The sequence below is a fragment of the Aegilops tauschii genome, chromosome 7 (assembly GCF_002575655.3).
Source record: "Aegilops tauschii subsp. strangulata cultivar AL8/78 chromosome 7, Aet v6.0, whole genome shotgun sequence".
NCBI lineage: Eukaryota > Viridiplantae > Streptophyta > Magnoliopsida > Poales > Poaceae > Aegilops > Aegilops tauschii.
In genome coordinates, this window is record NC_053041.3 from 598,887,444 (window position 1) to 598,906,521 (window position 19,078).

The window sequence follows — 19,078 nt, forward strand, 5'->3', positions numbered from 1 at the left end:
ATATCACCCGAAACTTTTCCGATGACCAAAACAGGACTTCCCATATATAAATCTTTACCTCCGGACCATTCCGGAACTCCTCGTGACGTCCGGGATCTCATCCGGGACTCCGAACAACATTCGGTAACCACGTATATACTTTCCCTATAAGCCTAGCGTCATCGAACCTTAAGTGTGTAGACCCTATGGGTTCGGGAACCATGCAGACATGACCGAGACGTTCTCCGGTCAATAACCAACAGCGGGATCTGGATACCCATGTTGGCTCCCACATGTTCCACGATGATCTCATCGGATGAACCACGATGTCGGGGATTCAATCAATCCCGTATGCAATTCCCTTTGTCTATCGGTATGTTACTTGCCCGAGATTCGATCGTCGGTATCCCGATACCTTGTTCAATCTCGTTACCGGCAAGTCTCTTTACTCGTTCCGTAACTCACATCATCCCGTGATCAACTCCTTGGTCACATTGTGCACATTATGATGATGTCCTACCGAGTGGGCCCAGAGATACCTCTCCGTTTACACGGAGTGACAAATCCCAGTCTCGATTCGTGCCAACCCAACAGACACTTTCGGAGATACCTGTAGTGTACCTTTATAGCCACCCAGTTACGTTGTTACGTTTGGTACACCCAAAGCATTCCTACGGTATCCGGGAGTTGCACAATCTCATGGTCTAAGGAAATGATACTTGACATTAGAAAAGCTCTGAGCAAACGAACTACACGATCTTGTGCTAGGCTTAGGATTGGGTCTCGTCCATCACATCATTCTCCTAATGATGTGATCCCGTTATCAACGACATCCAATGTCCATGGTCAGGAAACCGTAACCATCTATTGATCAACGAGCTAGTCTCCTAGAGGCTTACTAGGGACATGGTGTTGTCTATGTATCCACACATGTATCTGAGTTTCCTATCAATACAATTCTAGCATGGATAATAAACGATTATCATGAACAAGGAAATATAATAATAACCAATTTATTATTGCCTCTAGGGCATATTTCCAACACATGGGAGGGCCCATTCATCGTCAACAAGGCCTTGTGCGACCGCAACGCCTACTACCTCATCGACGCCCGCAAGCCAAACAAGCGCAAGAGAGACACCGCCGGCGAAGAAACAACCCGGCCATGGAACGCGGAACTCCTCCGCCCGTTTTACAGTTAGTTGTGTGCACGTATGTATCGCTGCCTTTTGTAATCATATGGAAACTACGAAGTCCCCGAACGACGCTCGGGGGCTGCCCTGTTCCGACCAAGCTGTTCGTGTCTCCTACTTTTGTGCATTACCAACCCGGCCACCGGTTCGACTCGCTCGACCCGGGGGCTCGGGGGCTGGCCGGCTTAGTCACCACCCGCCTCCTGCCTTACTGTTTCCTGACGCGTTAAGGTTGTCGCGGTCCCCCACTTCGCCCTAGGCCACAGAACCGGCTTCGGCTGTCAGCTGGCAAGCACAACGGGTCAAAGCACCAGCGCGCCACGAACACTAAGTCAAGGACCGCCGGGTTACCCAACCCGGCCCCGCCACTTTTTAATACCCGGACGACCGGCTGCTCGCCAACCAGCTTCGCCGGATCGCCGCCAGCTGGCCCAGTGGGTGTTTTGCTCGCGCTCAACGTTTCGAAGGCCTAAGTACCGCGCGCTCCTCTCAAAGGCCGAACTCCTTGTCACGGACTAGAGCCTCGGCCGTCAGACTCACATAGGGGGGGCGAGAGGGGAAAGTCACAAGAAAACGGCTCAAAAGATGAACAAAAAAGGCGCAAACATTCACGAAATTTACACATCACAAGTTCAAATTTAAATAGGCCCAATGCCAGAATTCATTACACCCAAAGCACCCCTAGTGGGTGGGTGGACCTGCTACCTAACAGAGAATTATACTAAGTCAAAGCAGGGCAGCCTCAGGCATCTCCAGCGTCGGGTCGCGCGACAGATGGCTCCCCCTCGGTGGCCTCCGGGTTCGCCGAAGTGTCGATGTCCTCCTCAACACCCGCATCACGGTGGACACCCGTCTCCTCGGAGCTGCCCTCCGGGTCATCCAGAAGCAGGCCGTAGTCATCGACAGGCACGACTCCACCATCCTCCACCCGCTCCGGCCGAAACTCGTCAAGGAAGGCGAACCCGGCGATGTAACTGGCCCGAGCAGCGATCCGTCCGGCCTCCGCCTGCAGCTGGCTCTCCGAGCCGGCTCGCTGGCCCATCAACGCATCCAGCAACAGGTCCGGATGCCAAGACATTGCAAACCGGAGCGCCATCTCAGCACCAGCACGAGCGGCAGAAACGCGCCAGTCGTGGAGCCGATCCGGTCCCGCCTCCAACCACCGCGCCAGCCGCGTGAAGCTTTTTGGCGCAACGGAGCCCGACCATAGGGCCGCCGTCATTGTCGCGCCAGCCTCAGAGAGCCGCCCCATCTGCTCGCTCAAGACTCACAGACGAGCCTCGGTGGCGGTCACGATCTCCGCGAAGGTCCAAGCTACCCGCGGGTCTGTCCCGGAGCCGACGACTCCCAGCGGGTCGCGCTAAAAGCGGACGGCTTCCTCCGCCAGCTGGCGCGTCTCCGGGAAGGACCCTACTAGAAAGCGAAGTGAATCAGAAAAAATCACCAAGGACAAGAAGCCGGGTTCCCAACCCGGCAGAACCCAACAAAGACACTTACTGGAGAAGGACTCTTCCAGGTACTGCGCTTCGAGCAACGTACCGCGCCGCTCCCGGGCAATGGTGTGGTCATGCTCCTGCAGCGCCTTCTCCAGGTCGGCGACCTTGGCAAGGGCTGCCTTCAACTCGGTGTCCTTGGCCTCGGTCGTCTTCTCGGCCTCCTCGCGGCGACGGGTTTCCCCCTGACGGGTCTCCTCCGCCGCAGCTACCAGACCCTTGAGGTGCTCCACCTCGGCCTGGAGCTGGCCCTTATCGTTGGCCAGCTTGCCGCATTGCTGGTCGGCCTCGGCAAGGGCCTGTTGCGCCTCCACAACCTTGGCGGCCTCCGCCTTGAGGCGTTCCACCTTGGCCTCGAGACGGCTCTTGTCGCTCGCCAGCTGCTCCTGCAGCCGGCTGGCTTCATCAAGCGCCTGGCGGGCTCCCATCGCCGCCGCCTTCGCCTCCATGATACGTCTCCAACGTATCTATAATTTTTAATTGTTCCATGCTATTATATTATCTGTTTTGGATGTTTGATGGGCTTTATCATACACTTTTATATTATTTTTGGGACTAACCTATTAACCGGAGGCCCAGCCCAGATTGCTGTTTTTTTGCCTATTTCAGTGTTTCGCAAAAAAGGAATATCAAACGGAGTCCAAACGGAATGAAACCTTCGGGAACGTGATTTTCAGAACAAACGTGATCAAGAGGACTTGGAATGGACGTCAAGAAATCAACGAGGAGGCCGCGAGGCAGGGAGGCGCGCCTGCCCCCTGGGAGCGCCCCCACCCTCGTGGGCCCCTCGTAGCTCCACCGACCTACTTCTTCCTCCTATGTATACCTACGTACCCCGAAAACATCCAGGAGCACCACAAAACCCTATTTCCACTGCCGCAACCTTCTGTACCCATGAGATCCCATCTTGGGGCCTTTTCCGGCGCTCTGCCGGAGGGGCATTGATCATGGAGGGCTGCTACATCAACACCATAGCCTCTCCGATGATGTGTGAGTAGTTTACCTCAGACCTTCGGGTCCATAGTTATTAGCTAGATGGCTTCTTCTCTCTCTTTGGACCTCAATACAAAGTTCTCATCGATTCTCTTGGAGATCTATTCGATGTAATCTTCTTTTGCGGTGTGTTTGTCGAGATCCGATGAATTGTGGGTTTATGATCAAAATTATCTATAAGCAATATTTGAATCTCCTCTGAATTCTTTTATGTATGATTGGTTATCTTTGCAAGTCTCTTCGAATTATTAGTTTGGTTTGGCCTACTAGATTGATCTTTCTTGCAATGGGAGAAGTGCTTAGCTTTGGGTTCAATCTTGCGGTGCTCGATCCCAGTGACAGAAAGGGAAACGACACGTATTGTATTTTTGCCATCGAGGATAAAAAGATGGGGTTTATATGGACGGGAACTTGGTGCTCTCGGGTTCTGGCGCACCCTATATGCGCCAAAAAATTTAGTAATTCAAAAAAAGTTCAAAAATATATAAATCTTTTTTGGAATCAAACATGATTAGGTATTGTGCTCGTATAAAAAGTTTGGACAAGAAATGATTCACTTTGACTTCAGGGAAAAAAAGAGAAGTTTATGATGATAATATAGCGTGTATAGTACTTGTATATAGCGTTTTTTGCCGAATCTTCGACCCAGGATACAACAAAAGTCTTTCTCTGACGAATCTTTTTATATGACTACAATATTTGATCATGTTTGATACCAAAGAAGTTTCGGGATTTTTTGAACTTTTTTTGAATTACTAATTTTTTTTGCATATAGGGTGCGCTGGTACCCAGGTTCTCCTTTGTATTTTCCGGGTTTATATCATATTGCTTGAGTTTATCCCTCTACATCATGTCATTTTGCTTAAAGCGTTACTCCGTTCTTATGAACTTAATACTCTAGATGCAAGCTGGATAGCGGTCGATGTGTGGAGTAATAGTAGTAGATGCAGGCAGGAGTCGGTCTACTTGTCGCGGACGTGATGCCTATATACATGATCATGCCTAGATATTCTCATAACTATGCTCAATTCTATCAATTGCTCGATAGTAATTTGTTCACCCACTGTAATACTTATGCTATATTGAGAGAAGCCACTAGTGAAACCTATGGCCCCCGGGTCTATTTTCCATCATATAAGTTTTTGATCTACTTTATTTTGCTCTCTTTACTTTTAGTCTTTATCATAAAAATACCAAAAAATATTATCTTATCATCTCTATCAGATCTCACTTTTGCAAGTGGTCGTGAAGGGATTGACAACCCCTTTATCGCGTTGGTTGCAAGGTTCTTATTTGTTTGTGTAGGTACGAGGGACTTGAGCGTGGCCTCCTACTGGATTGATACCTTGGTTCTCAAAAACTGAAGGAAATACTTACGCTACTTTGCTGCATCACTCTTTCCTCTTTAAGGGAAAACCAACGCTATGCTCAAGAGGTAGCACTCCACCACCTCGGCCCCAAGCCGGCCCGCATCCGCAACAAGCCGGTCGTAATGGAAGCCGGCTTGGATCAGCCGGGTTCTCCAAGACAGCACCTCGGCTGCCAAAGAGAGATTCAAAACCAAAGTACCAGTTTAAGATTCGACCCAACTGCTACACAGTTGGCCCGAATCTCGGGGGCTACACCCATTGGGTGCGCTAGCGCGCCCCCACTAGAAAAGAGCACGCGAAAGAAGAATACCTGCCGCAATGCGGAGCTCCTCCTCCTTGGCGGCGAGCTGCTCCTTGAGCTCCCGGTGCTTGTCCAGGAGCCGGTTGAAGACGCTGACGCGGTAGGAGTCCAGTTGCTGCAAGCGGCAACGATCAGCACAAGGCAGCAGTTTAAGATTCGACCCAACTGCTACACAGTTGGCCCGAATCTCGAGGGCTACAACCAGTGGGTGCGCAAGCGCGCTCCCACACGGAAGAAGCAACCAGAAGAAAAAACAGACAAGAGAAAACTTACGTGCACGGCGCGCTCCAGCTCCCGCGTCTGCTCCAGCTCGGCCTGGGCAAAGGCCTGGATCCTGTCTGTGCGTCCTCGCAGGCGCCGACTCACGGTGGCCATCGCCGCCTCCTCCTGGGTCTGGGGCCCGTAGACCTCGCCGGACACGCCCCGAGCCGGCTGCGACCCGGTGGCCCGGCGACCCCCCAGCCTGAGCACCAGGGCTTGCTCTCCGCTGACCGCCTCCTCGGCGGTCGGCGCCTTCTCCGACGCTCTCGCCGACACCTCGTACGGCGCCCTCTCCTGCACCATCGCCGGCTCGGCGGCCGAGTCAGCCTGCGGTGCCTCGCTCGTCGACGCTCGAGGCGCCCCCTCCGGCGCCGTCCGTGGCGCTCCCTCCAAGACGGCGTCGTCGCCGCCTCCATCGGTCCCCGCCCGCTCGACCACGTTGGTCCGTGGCGGGGTGTCGTCCCCAACAACCACCACCTCCCGGTCGAGGTCCATCACGTCCGCACGGCTTCTTTGGCGGCGCTCCCCCTCCGACGACGGCTCGAAGACCGTCGCCGCCACCACCGTCCCCACCGGCATCTCCGGCCATGCCGGCTCCTCGCCGGCTCGCGCCCACGTCGCCACGGCATTAACCCAGGCCTGGGTCGATGCCGCCTCCAACTCGGCCTCGGCCCGATTCCGGTCCCGCCAGGCCAGGCCTTCGGTGTCGGCCGAGTCCAGGCCGAGATCTGGATCCACCGGCTCCTCCTCCTCGTCGCCGGCACTTGTCCGGGTCCTCCGGAACGCGGTGCCCTCGACGGACGCAGCATCATCCGCCGCCAGCGCTAATGAGATCGGCGACCTGAAGCTCAAAGCAAAGTCAACACATGAAAACCAAGCAGAGCCGCTCGGCCACTTGGACACAAGCAAGAAAGGGACTTACCCGGGAACCACCGGATGGCGGGCCTCGTCGGCCTCTCCTGCGGAGCGCCGCGCCTCCTCTTGGCTGGCGGTTTCACGCCCCCGGCCGGGTTCGCCACGGGCTTCACGGCCGGGCCCGCGGCGCGACGTTGTCCTTCTCGTGCGGCCGGCTCACCGCTGGCGCCCCCGCGACGACCCGGCTCCAGCCGCACCGCCGCCTCCTCCGCCCAGCGCCACTACGTCAAACGACTTGCGTCAGCACCCCCAGCGCCGCCTCACACCCAGCAACTTAAGAAATACAGAAGACAAAGCTTACCCATATGATGCCCCGCGCCGACATCAGTGGCCGCCTCCTCGCCTCCGCCGTGGGTTGCGGGTTCCTCCGAGACGGCCCGCGCCACCTGCATCGGCGCCCAGTCGTAAGGATGCCGGATGGCATTCAGAAGCACCTCCCGCGTCGCGTCGGGGTGAACAAGAAGATGGGCGGCAGCAAAGTATGGGGACGAGGGACTCACCACGGGTGCCGGGTTCGCCTGGCTGTACGGAGGTTTCCCGAACTCCCAGTCGTTCCGCAGGTTGGCCTTGGAGATGTCGTTGACCCGGCGGGTGACCTGATCCGCCCCCAGCCGCAAGTTCGACATGCGGTCGGGGTCCTGAAGACCGGTCATCTGACCGATGAGGTGTCTGTACTGATGCAGCGGCAGCACTCGGCGCCTGATGAAGGCGGTGATGAGGTCGGTGCCGATGAGCCCTTCCTGCGCCTTCATCTCCAACACCCGCTGGCAGAGGTTGAGGACCTCCTACGACGGGTGCTTGGGGTAATAACCCCAGTTCTGCTTCCCCCACGGCGGCGAGTTGACGAAGGGCGGCAAGTTGATATGGTCCGCGCCGAGATTGCGGACGTAGAAGAAGGAGTTCTGCCATTTCTTGGCAGAATCCTCCAGCGGCATCTTGGGGCAGTCAGCGCCCGACCGCTTGGTGATGACGGCGGCCCCGCAGTCGGACATCTCCCCGCCCCTCGGCCCCTGCTGCTTCAAGGAGAAGAAGTGCACCCAGAGATTGATCGAAGGCTCGACCCCCAAGTACCCCTCACAGAGGGAGACAAAGACCGAAAGCTGCACGATGGCGCCGGCGCCAAGATGATGGGGCTAGAGCCCGAAGAACTCCAGGAAGTCGAGGAAGAAGGTGCTCGCGGGAAGGCCGAACCCGCGCTTGAAGTGCGGGTAAAAAACCACGCGCTTCGTACCCTCGGGCCGCGTCTCCCACTCGCCCTGTGGCAAGCGCACGGCAACCCCTGTCTCCCCCGGCAAGCGCTTGGTGGTGCGGAGGTAGGTGATGTCGTCCATGGTGACGGTCGAGCCCATCCATGAGCCCGACGGCAGCGCCATCGACGAAGACGAAGAAAAGGAAGGAAGAAGAACGGCGATGAAGCTCTGCTCGAAGCGGTGGGCGTCGCAGCACGCGGCGGTCGCAACAAGCAGAAGGAGGATGAAGAGGCAGGGGAGTGCGAGCGAGAATGGTTTCCGCCGCTCCCCTCCCCCAATTTATAAACCACAGTTCGAACGTGGGGAAGTGGGATCCTTTGCGCTCGCCCGTCCCACTTCCCCGCAATAACTGCGCACGTACGCGCACAATAACTGCCCGGAGAAGGGCAACCGACTTGCGGATGCCGCAATAAATCTGCGCGCGTGGGTCGAGGGTGCGCGGCGGCGGGCCCCAGCGCGTCGCCCCGTCTCATCACGCGCGTGGCCTGTCAGGCCCCTCCGGCTCCCGGGCACCACGTGGAGCCCGCGCGAAGCCCAAAAGATTGCCTCGAGATTCGATGGACCCTTTGGTTTCCCGCCCCAGCCGGGGTGCCGCGATCCGGCTTTCGGTCGGCACACAGTGGGTGTTTCCGGACCCGACGGTCACAAAATGCGCCTCCTCAGAAGGGGGGAAACTGCGAAGGCCCTCCCATCCGAAGACGGCGGACCTTCGCAGCTTCGGGGAGTACTGTAGGGGGGATGAACCCCGGGTAGGCAACGGAACCCGGATCCTTTTCAAAAACAACGGGCCCAGCATCGCCCCTCAAGCCAGCTCGTGCTTGGCCGGGTCGCTCAACCCGGCCAAGCCCCTCGACCCGGCCAAACTCCTCAACCCAGCCCCAACGACCACCTCAAGGCAGCCGAACCTAGCACACCAAGACTTCTCCAACAAACCAGCTCCCCTTTGGCGTGTTCCCCAACTCGGCCTCGGGTCAGCTCCCATCCCATCCAGGCCGTACGATGGGACGAGTCTCCATCCACTGATGACCGAGGCAACAGTGCCCCGCCCATGCCTCTGGTCAGCCGGAGCGTGGCAACAGTGCCCCACCTACCCGCTGACCAGGGCCTGCGTGGCAACAGTGCGCCCATCGTCACTGCTGACGCCAGCAAGCGGCGACCTGATGGAGCATCACTGTACCCGACTCAACCCGGCCACTCCCTGACGATCGACAAGACGGCGAACAGTGCCCCTAGGTACGTGAGGCCCGCGCCCGGAGAACCCGGCGAGCCCTGACACCCGGCGGGTCCCAGCACCGGCTTCCCGGACGATGACAACCTGGCCCCACGGCCTTGTAACATTACCATTGTACCCCTGGGGGGTTGGTCTATAAAACCCCCCAGGAGCCCTCATGCACACGGGCAAGCAAGTAGACAATAGAGAGAACCACTGCAAGCAACACCCACACCCGAGGAGAGGGAGCAGCCTAAGCCCTGGTCTGCCCTCCTTCTTCTTCATATAGCTCTAGGAGCAACTCTGTACTGCCGCATATCAACCACACTCGGCAGGACTAGGGGTGTTATCTCTCCGGAGAGCCCCGAACCTGGGTATGTCTTGCGTCCCACGCTCGCTCATGCCGACCTCGCCTCTGGAGCCCACCAGTGCCCTCGAGCCTCCTCCTATCTTTAGCCATCCCTTGGCATCTGCCGTGCGCCCACCACGACAAAGGCCGAGCAGGTTGCCCGCCACCGGTACGAGGAGCGGGTGACCGAAGTGGAGCAAGAGCTCAAGGATGTCGCCGACAAGTGCGAGGTCTTGGAAGAGAAGAATAAGGCCCAAGCGGCCGATCTCGCCAAGGCTCTCCAGGGGGCCAAGGAGGCGCGGACCGAGTCCCAGGCGGCTCGCGAGGAGATCAAGCAGGCCGGACAGATAGCGGCTGGTAAGCCCTTTCTTTTGACGAGTAAATTTAGCGGTCAGAAGTATGCCTTGCTTACTCGACTATGGAGTTCTCCAGATGCCTTTGCGGATCTTTCGAAGAGCGCTATCGACGCCGCATAGTATTTCCGGGCCCAAGAGGGGAACACGATGGAGAAGCTCTTCTGGTCACAGTACCTGGCGCCAGAGCGTCCAGCGATGTTGAACGACCAGATGATGCAACTGGCGGAGCTGCATAGGATGTCCGGTCTGGCCATGAAGTACGTCATAGTCCGGCTCTGGCCAGCCGAATCCATTCCTAGCAGTTACTTTGGCCTGCTGAAGTGACTCGCTGACGCGTTGCCCCGCATTGACTCTGTCAAGCGCTCGGCGTGCATAGAAGATGCGTGGATGGCCTTTGCCCGTGTCAAGATGCACTGGGCGAAGATGAAGGCCGTCGTCGTGGCGATAGAGGGCCCACCCGAAGGCAAGGACCACCGCAAGCCAGAGCGGTATTTTGAAGACGTCTTGGAGGGCGCCCGATTAATAGAGGGCCAATGTTCAAAGGATGTCATATTTGAGTGAATGTATCCGAGCTGTCCAGACGTTGTATTATGAACCAAGGCCTTGTAATATATTTATGCTTTTATCTAAACTACTTACCTCTTGTGCGGCCGTATTTTATTATTCTAAAAGTTTGCCAGTCGTCGGCTTCAGCCCCCACGTGGATGCTACGGGGGTGTTCGGAATAACGTATAATCACTCTTGACCCAACGTCTTGGTCCGTAAAGGAGGTGACTACGTAGCGAACCAGGCAATCAGACGATGCGGCTTTAGCAGTTCACTTAGCCATAGGAGTTTGGCGGTGGGGCTAAGTACTAGGCCCTGGTGCGTATGCGGCTGTCCGCACTGGGATGCCTTAGGCGCGTGACTGAACCGAAGCCAGTCCTTCATATAATACAGAAGAAATCGCAAGAGATTTATATTAAGTCGCCGAATAGCTGACCAACTCTCGCCACATCATGACAGTCAGTTCTCGGCTTTCTCTACTGAGGTGTTTGACCGGACGAGCCAGAAACACAATCGCAGTAGTTCTCCCTTTACTACCTTAGCTGAACAAGCGGAACGTAAGGTGGTAACCACAGGAGCCGGGCAACCCAACTATTGACCAAAGACATGATTCGAAGCCGATGCATATAATGCCATATTCGGGACACCGAAGTATACTATAAAACTGTCCGGACTTCTTTTTTTTGGAAAAAAAGAAAAAATATGTGGCCGAATAGAGCCCCTGGCATTGTAAGCCATTGCGAAGTGTATATGCCAATCTGACGTGAAGAGGGAATACAGATTAGGAAATAAGCCAATACCAAATAAGGTTGGGCAAAATTGTTTCCATTATAGTCTGATTGATACGTCAAAACGTGTTCTTACAGAGGGTGCCATAAGCATCAAGGCAATTTTACATGCCGAGAATTTGTTAACAAGGGAAAGTTGTATACAAGTCCTAAACAGAAAAGGTGGTCTTGATGATCCTTTGGACACCCTGCCGCACGTCTGCGTTGCTTTCGCCTTTGAAGGAGAGATTCCTTGAGAGGAATGGCCCACGGTTGTCTGTACGAAACCGGGCTCGGAAAGAGTCCTTGTACGACCGTGGAGTAGCTACGTTTTAATGCACCTGTGGTATTGAAAAGGAAAAAAGAAAAAAGGATCAAAGGAAGAAAGCCTAGGTCACATAGGGTCGAACCGTACTATAGAACTATCCGTATTGTGCCTCCGTCATTGCCCAAGGTATTTTGAGTGCGTAATTATGCACACGTGGCACAAGTGCCACGGATGTGTGTGGCGATCGACGGAGGAAAAACTGCTAGTCTAGCTCTGGAGTCGCCGAGTTGTCATCGTGCAGAGTGGGCCGGACTCGTTTAACATAGTCTGGTGGCTTGATGGCCGATGAAGTGTGCGGCTTGATAGCGCCGCTCTGTACCTCGACCGCGAGGGCCGCGGTGTGCTCCTCGGTACGGAGGGAGCGCTCCATGTTTCCATTAATTGTAATGACGCCGCGGGGTCCGGGCATTTTGATCTTTAAGTAAGCATAATGCGGGACCGCGTTGAAGCGAGCGAAGGCGGTTCGTCCGAGCAGTGCGTGATAACCACTGCGGAAGGGGACGATGTTGAAGATCAAGTCTTCGCTTCGGTAGTTGTCCGGCGAACCGAAGACCACTTCCAATGTTATTGAGCCCATGCAGCGGGCTTCTACACCAGGTATTACTCTTTTAAAGGTAGTATTAGTAGGCTTGATTCTTGATGGGTCAATACCCATTTTGTGGATCGTGTCTTGATAAAGCAAGTTAAGAATGCTACCACCGTCCATAAGGACTCGGGTCAGATGGAATGCGTCGATGATTGGATCAAGGACCAAGGCTGCCGAACCTCCATGATGGATACTGGTCGGGTGATCCTTACGATTAAAGGTGATCGGACAGGCCGACCAGGGGTTGAATTTTGGGGCAACCAGCTCTACGGCGTAGACGTCCCTTAGCGCACGCTTGTGCTCCCTCTTGGTGATATGTGTAGCGTATATCATATTCACTGTTTTCACCTCGGGGGGAATTTCTTCTGCCCCCCTATGTTCGGTAACCTGCTCTGGATCTATGGCCAGCGCAGGGATAGTGGTTGGCCTTCGAGCAGCGTCTGATGACGGATCCGATGGGTTGCCTCCTTGGAGACGAGGAATAGTGGTTGAGGCCGTGAACCCTTCGAAGATTAAGTCTCCTCGGATATCAGCGACGTAATTCAGGCTCCCAAGTCTGATCTGATAACCGGGGGCGTAGCTGTCGATCTGCTCAAGGCGACCAACTGAATCGGCGCATAAAGCGAAGCCGTCAAATACAAAAAGTTGACCGGGGAGGAAGGTCTCCCCGGAAACAGCACCGTTGTTGATGATCAAACGAGCCATCAATCCTTCTACCGACGACACAGTGGAACTCTCAATGAAAGCACCAATGTCGGTGTCAAAACCAGCCGATCTCGGGTAGGGGGTCCCAAACTGTGCGTCTGAGGATCGAAGGTAACAGGAGACGGGGGACACGTTGTTTACCCAGGTTCGGGCCCTCTTAATGGAGGTAATACCCTACTTCATGCTTGATTCACTTTGATGAGTATGGGGGTTACAAGAGTTGATCTACCTCGAGATCGTAATGGCTAAACCCTAGATGTCTAGCATGTATGATTGTGATTGCCTCTACGGACTAAACCCTCGGTTTATATAGACACCGGAGGGGCCTAGGATTGTACAGAGTCGGTTTACAGACAAAGGAAACCAAACATCCGGGCGTCAAGCTTGCCATCCACGCAAAGGAGAGTCCCATCCGGACACGGGGGAAGGCCTTCTACCTTGTATCTTCACGGCCCATCAGTCCGGCCCATATCGCATAGCCCGGACACCCGAGGACCCCATAGTCTAGGACTCCCTCGCATACCTCATGGGCAAGATGACTAAAACTCCGTTCTCCAGAACAATAGAGTAAGCCAATGACTTATTGGAAATAATACACACTGATGTATGCGGTCCGATGAGTGTTGAGGCACGCGGCGGGTATCGTTATTTTCTGACCTTCACAGTTGATTTGAGCAGATATGGGTATATCTACTTAATGAAACACAAGTCTGAAACATTTGAAAAGTTGAAAGAATTTCAGAGTGAAGTGAAGAATTATCGTAACAAGAAAATAAAGTTTCTACGATCTGATCGCTGAGGCGAATATTTGAGTTACGAGTTGGCCTTCATTTAAAACAATGTGGAATAGTTTCACAACTCACGCCACCTGGAACACCACAGCGTAATGGTGTGTCTGAACGTCGTAACCGCACTTTATTAGATATGGTGTGATCTATGATGTCTCTTACCAATTTACCACTATCGTTTTGGGGTTATGCATTAGAGACAGCTGCATTCACGTTAAATAGGGAACCATCTAAATCCGTTGAGATGACACCGTATGAACTGTGGTTTGGCAAGAAACCTAAGCTGTCGTTTCTTAAAGTTTGGGGTTGCGAAACTTATGTCAAAAGGCTTCATCCTGATAAGCTCGAACCCAAATCACAGAAGTGCGTCTTCATAGGATACCCTAAGGAAACAATTGGGTACACCTTCTACCATAGATCCGAAGGCAAGATCTTTGTTGCCAAGAATGGAACATTCCTATGAAGGAGTTTCTCTCGAAAGAAGTGCGTGGGAGGAAAGTAGAACTTGATGAGGTAATTGTACCTTCTCTCAATTTGGAAAGTAGCTCATCAGAGAAAACGTTCCCGTGATGCCTACACCAACTAGAGAGGAAGCTAATGATGATGATCATGAAACTTCAGATCAAGTTACTACTGAGCCTCGTAGGTCAACCAGAGCACGATCCGCACCAGAGTGGTACAGTAATCCTATTCTGGAAGTCATGTTACTAGACCATGGCGAACCTATGAACTATGAAGAAGCTATGATGAGCCCAGATTACGATAAATGGCTTGAGGCCATGAAATCTGAGATAGGATCTATGTATGAGAACAAAGTGTGGACTTTGGTGGACTTGCCCGATGATCGGCGAGCCATAGAGAATAAATGGATCTTCAAGAAGAGGACTGACACCGATGGTAATGTTACTGTCTACAAAGCTCGACTTGTCGCAAAAGGTTTTCGACAAGTTCAAGGGGTTGACTACGATGAGACCTTTTCACCCGTAGCGATGCTTAAGTCCGTCCGAATCATGTTAGCAATTGCCGCATTTTATGATTATGAAATCTGGCAAATGGACGTCAAAACTGCATTCCTTAATGGATTTCTTAAAGAATAGTTGTATATGATGCAACCAGAAGGTTTTGTCGATCCTAAAGGTGCTAACAAAGTGTGCAAGCTCCAGCGATCCATCTATGGACTGGTGCAAGCATTTCGGAGTTGGAATATACGCTTTGATGAGGTAATCAAAGCATATGGTTTTATACAGACTTTCGGATAAGCCTGTATTACAAGAAAGTGAGTGGGAGCTCTATAGCATTTCTAATATTATATGTGGATGACATATTATTGATTGGAAATGATGTAGAATTTCTGGATAGCATAAAAGGATACTTGAATAAAAGTTTTTCAATGGAAGACCTCGGTGAAGCTGCTTATATTTTGGGCATCAAGATCTATAGAGATAGATCAAGATGCTTGATAGGACTTTCACAAACACATACCTTGATAAAGTTTTGAAAAGGTTCAAAATGGATCAGTCAAAGAAAGGGTTCTTGCATGTATTGCAAGGTGTGAAATTGAGTCAGACTCAATGCCCGACCACTTCAGAAGATAGAGAGAAAATGAAAGTCATTCCCTATGCCTCAGCCATAGGTTCTATCATGTATGCTATGTTGTGTACCAGACCTGATGTGTGCCTTGCCATAAGTCTGGCAGGGAGATACCAAAGTAATCCAGGAGTGGATCACTGGACAGCGGTCAAGAACATCCTAAAGTACCTGAAAAGGACCAATGATATGTTTCTCGTTTATGGAGGTGACAAAGAGCTCGTCATAAATGGTTACGTCGATGCTAGTTTTGACACTGTTCCGGATGACTCTAAGTCACAAACCGGATAAGTATTTATTTTGAATGGTGGAGCTGTCAGTTGGTGCAGTTCCAAGCAGAGCGTCGTGGCAGGATCTACGTGTGAAGCGGAGTACATAGCTGCTTCGGAAGCAGCAAATGAAGGAGTCTGGATGAAGGAGTTCATATCCAATCTAGGTGTAATACCTAGTGCATCGGGTCCAATTAAAATCTTTTGTGACAATACTGGAGCGATTGCCTTAGCGAAGGAATCCAGATTTCACAAAAGAACCAAACACATCAAGAGACGTTTCAACTCCATCCGTGATCAAGTCAAGGAGGGAGACATAGAGATTTGCAAAATACATACGGATCTGAATGTAGCAGACCCGTTGACTAAGCCTCTTCCACGAGCAAAACATGATCAGCACCAAGACTCCATGGGTGTTAGAATCATTACAATGTAATCTAGATTATTGACTCTAGTGCAAGTGGGAGACTGAAGGAAATATGGCCTAGAGGCAATAATAAAGTTGTTATTTTATATTTCCTTATTCATGATAAATGTTTATTATTCATGCTAGAATTGTATCGATCGGAAACCTAAATACATGTGTGAATACATAGACAAACACTATGTCCCTAGTGAGCCTCTACTTGACTAGCTCGTTGATCAAAGATGGTTAAGGTTTCCTAACCATGGACATGAGTTGTCATTTCATAATGAGATCACACCATTAGGAGAATGATGTGATAGACAAGACCCATCCATTAGCTTAGCATATTGATCATTTAGTTTTATTGCTATTGTTTTCTTCATGTCAAATACATATTCCTTCGACTATGAGATTATGCAACTCCCGGATACCGGAGGAATGCCTTGTGTGCTATCAAACGTCACAACGTAACTGAGTGATTATAAAGATGCTCTACAGGTATCTCCGAAGGTGTTTGTTGAGTTGGCATAGATCGAGATTAGGATTTGTCACTCCGAGTATCGGAGAGGTATCTGGGCCCTCTCGGTAATACACATCATAAGAAGCCTTGCAAAGAAAGTGACTAATAAGTTAGTTACACGATGATGTATTACGGAACGAGTAAAGAGACTTGCCGGTAACGAGATTGAACTAGGTATGAAGATACTAACGATCGAATCTCGGGCGTTCCTACATACCGATGGACAAAGGGAATAATGTATGTTGTCATAACGGTTCGACCGATGAAGATCTTCGTAGAATATGTAGGAACCAATATGAGCATCCAGGTTCCGCTATTGGTTATTGACCGGAGAGGTATCTCGGTCATGTCTACATAATTCTCGAACCCGTAGGGTCCACACGCTTAACGTTCGATGACGATATCGTATTATATCGAGCTGAATGTGTGCAGAACTTGGAGGTGTCGTACGTTCGGTACTTGATCGGTCGGAGCTAGAAGAAGCTCGACTACATCAACCGCGTTGTCAGACGCTTCCGCTTACGGTCTACGAGGGTACGTAGAAATACTCTCCCCCTCGTTGCTATGCATCTCCATGGATAGATCATTAGGTGTGCGTAGAATTTTTTTTGTTTTCCAAGCAACGTTTCCCAACATGAACTTCTTGTTGTTTTCTAGAGTAAGCATGATAGTGGGGTGCTCGACAAGGAGGATGGATTGTTGTGCGATGCGTGGTTGGCCATATCTGCGGGCATTTGTAGGGAGGAACTTAAGGTGCTTGGTCTTTTGGTAGTGTGTGCGCGATGATTCGTTTCATGTGCAAAATCACTCCGTGTCCTATGACATGTAGATCATCCATAAACGCAATGTGAGGTAGATATTGCGTTGATGGTACACCATTTGCAACTCCGTCATAAAGTTATGCGGCGCGGTTAAACGAGTGGAGACAATGTGGACCTTGGGTACGTCAACCATGGAGATCGTAAGGTTTGCTTCTTGTTGCTCTACATGTTGGTTTATTTATTCATTCACTCGATGTTCCTTTACACGTTGTAAGCATGCCGCTCTGTCGTGATAGGACCGAGGGCAGGCCATTCACGCACATACATTGTTGGATGAAGGTCAAAGTCAGCCTGTGTGGGACGACATGTGACGGCTCTAGTTCTATTATCGTTCAATTTGGAATCGATGAATTCGAAACAAAAACTTTTTGAATATCCCAGTTATCACGTTGAATTTGAACTATTATTGTACTAGAGGTATTTGTATTCTATTTACGGATGAATTGTGCTTTTTCTATAATTACTTTGAGTGATGCAGGCTTCGTTTGGTTAAATGGAAGAAATATCATCCATTTTATTTAAAGTATGTCTGAACTTTGCTGAATTCTATTTAGTTTAATGGAATTCGTCATATTTGTTGTTTGAAATTAAATTGATGCGGCCACGGTTGGATGGCTGACTCCTATATCACTGCCCATAGACTAGGCTTCATCGATCCGCGGACGGATACGGTGTATAGTTTGAAGGTCACCAATGAAGATACCCTAAGCCGCCTGGCTCCTATATCACTGTCCGTATACTGATGTTCGTCAGTCCTCGGACAGATACGGTATACAATTTAAGTCCGTATACTGATGTTCGTCGGTCCTCGGACAGATACAATGTACAATTTGAAGATGCAGGCACCCTAAGCCGCCGTCGTGTATAACTGGGTTCTCTTTTTTGCGGGAGAAATACTTGTATTACTCAATCACAATATCAATAATGAAATTTGCAAGGTCGATTTGACAAACGAGATTACCATGACGGCATGACTCACCATGATTGAATTTGCTCCCGTAGTTCCAAATGCGATGTGCATATTTTTTTCAAAAATCAATCCTATTTGTGTTTGACCAAGATTATAGAGAATGATATTAATATCCGCAATATCAAATCAGAATCATTTGCATCATCATGAATAGTCTATTTCATATTGTATTGTGGATGTTTGTTTTTTTTTCTAAAAAAAGAATCTAGTTAGTTTTCACATCCCATTGATGCTGCCTGCCTGCCTCCCACAATGGTTTGCAACTTGTTCTATATGACGAACCATGGTTTGTATCCTCGCAAAATAGAACGAACAATATTCCCGCAAAAAAATGACAATAGTTTCATGCATAAACCATTCTACACTAGTACAATGCCCGTGCGTTGCCACGGGCTCTTGAAATAGTTTGCAAGAGTTATATAAAGATAATGCATGTTAAATTTCACACGTACGGACAATATAACACAGACACAATTATTTAATAATTAAAGTACATTTTTGCAATGTAAATTGCCAAAAAGAAAAATTAACGGCATGTCCATGTAACAAACTTAATGGAGTTCCAACTAAACATCTATTATAAAATTATTAATATCTAGGTTATACGCTTAAGAAATTCTTTCACAATATACGGAAAGTTGTCTTTAGCTTCATTCCCACGATGTTTTAGCAAGTATAATAAAAACTGTTTTCTCAACTCATATCCATCCTGCACAAACAATATATGTAGTTAGTATGAAAATAAATAACGGACAATACTCACCGCGCAAACCGGCTTGACCTGTTCCACCAGAGCATAAAATGAATCATCGCTAATCATAATTCCCATTAACATCAACCAGTATTCTTGGTGTTTATTACTGTTAGTCAACTGGCATTTCAAGTTTCATTACTGCCTGAAATGAAGGTTATCACTCTAAAATAGCATGGTCATATTAGTGACCGTGCAAACTTCAAGATTTAAAACGGATAAGCAGCCCTTCAAATTGGAAAGGGTGCACGTGCAGCACACGTAAGTTTAGGAATTTCTTCATCATTTTGATTATCTAAATCAATTTTTTTTCATAATAGTTGTCACAATAACATGTTATGTTTAACAAGAATTGGTCTAAACT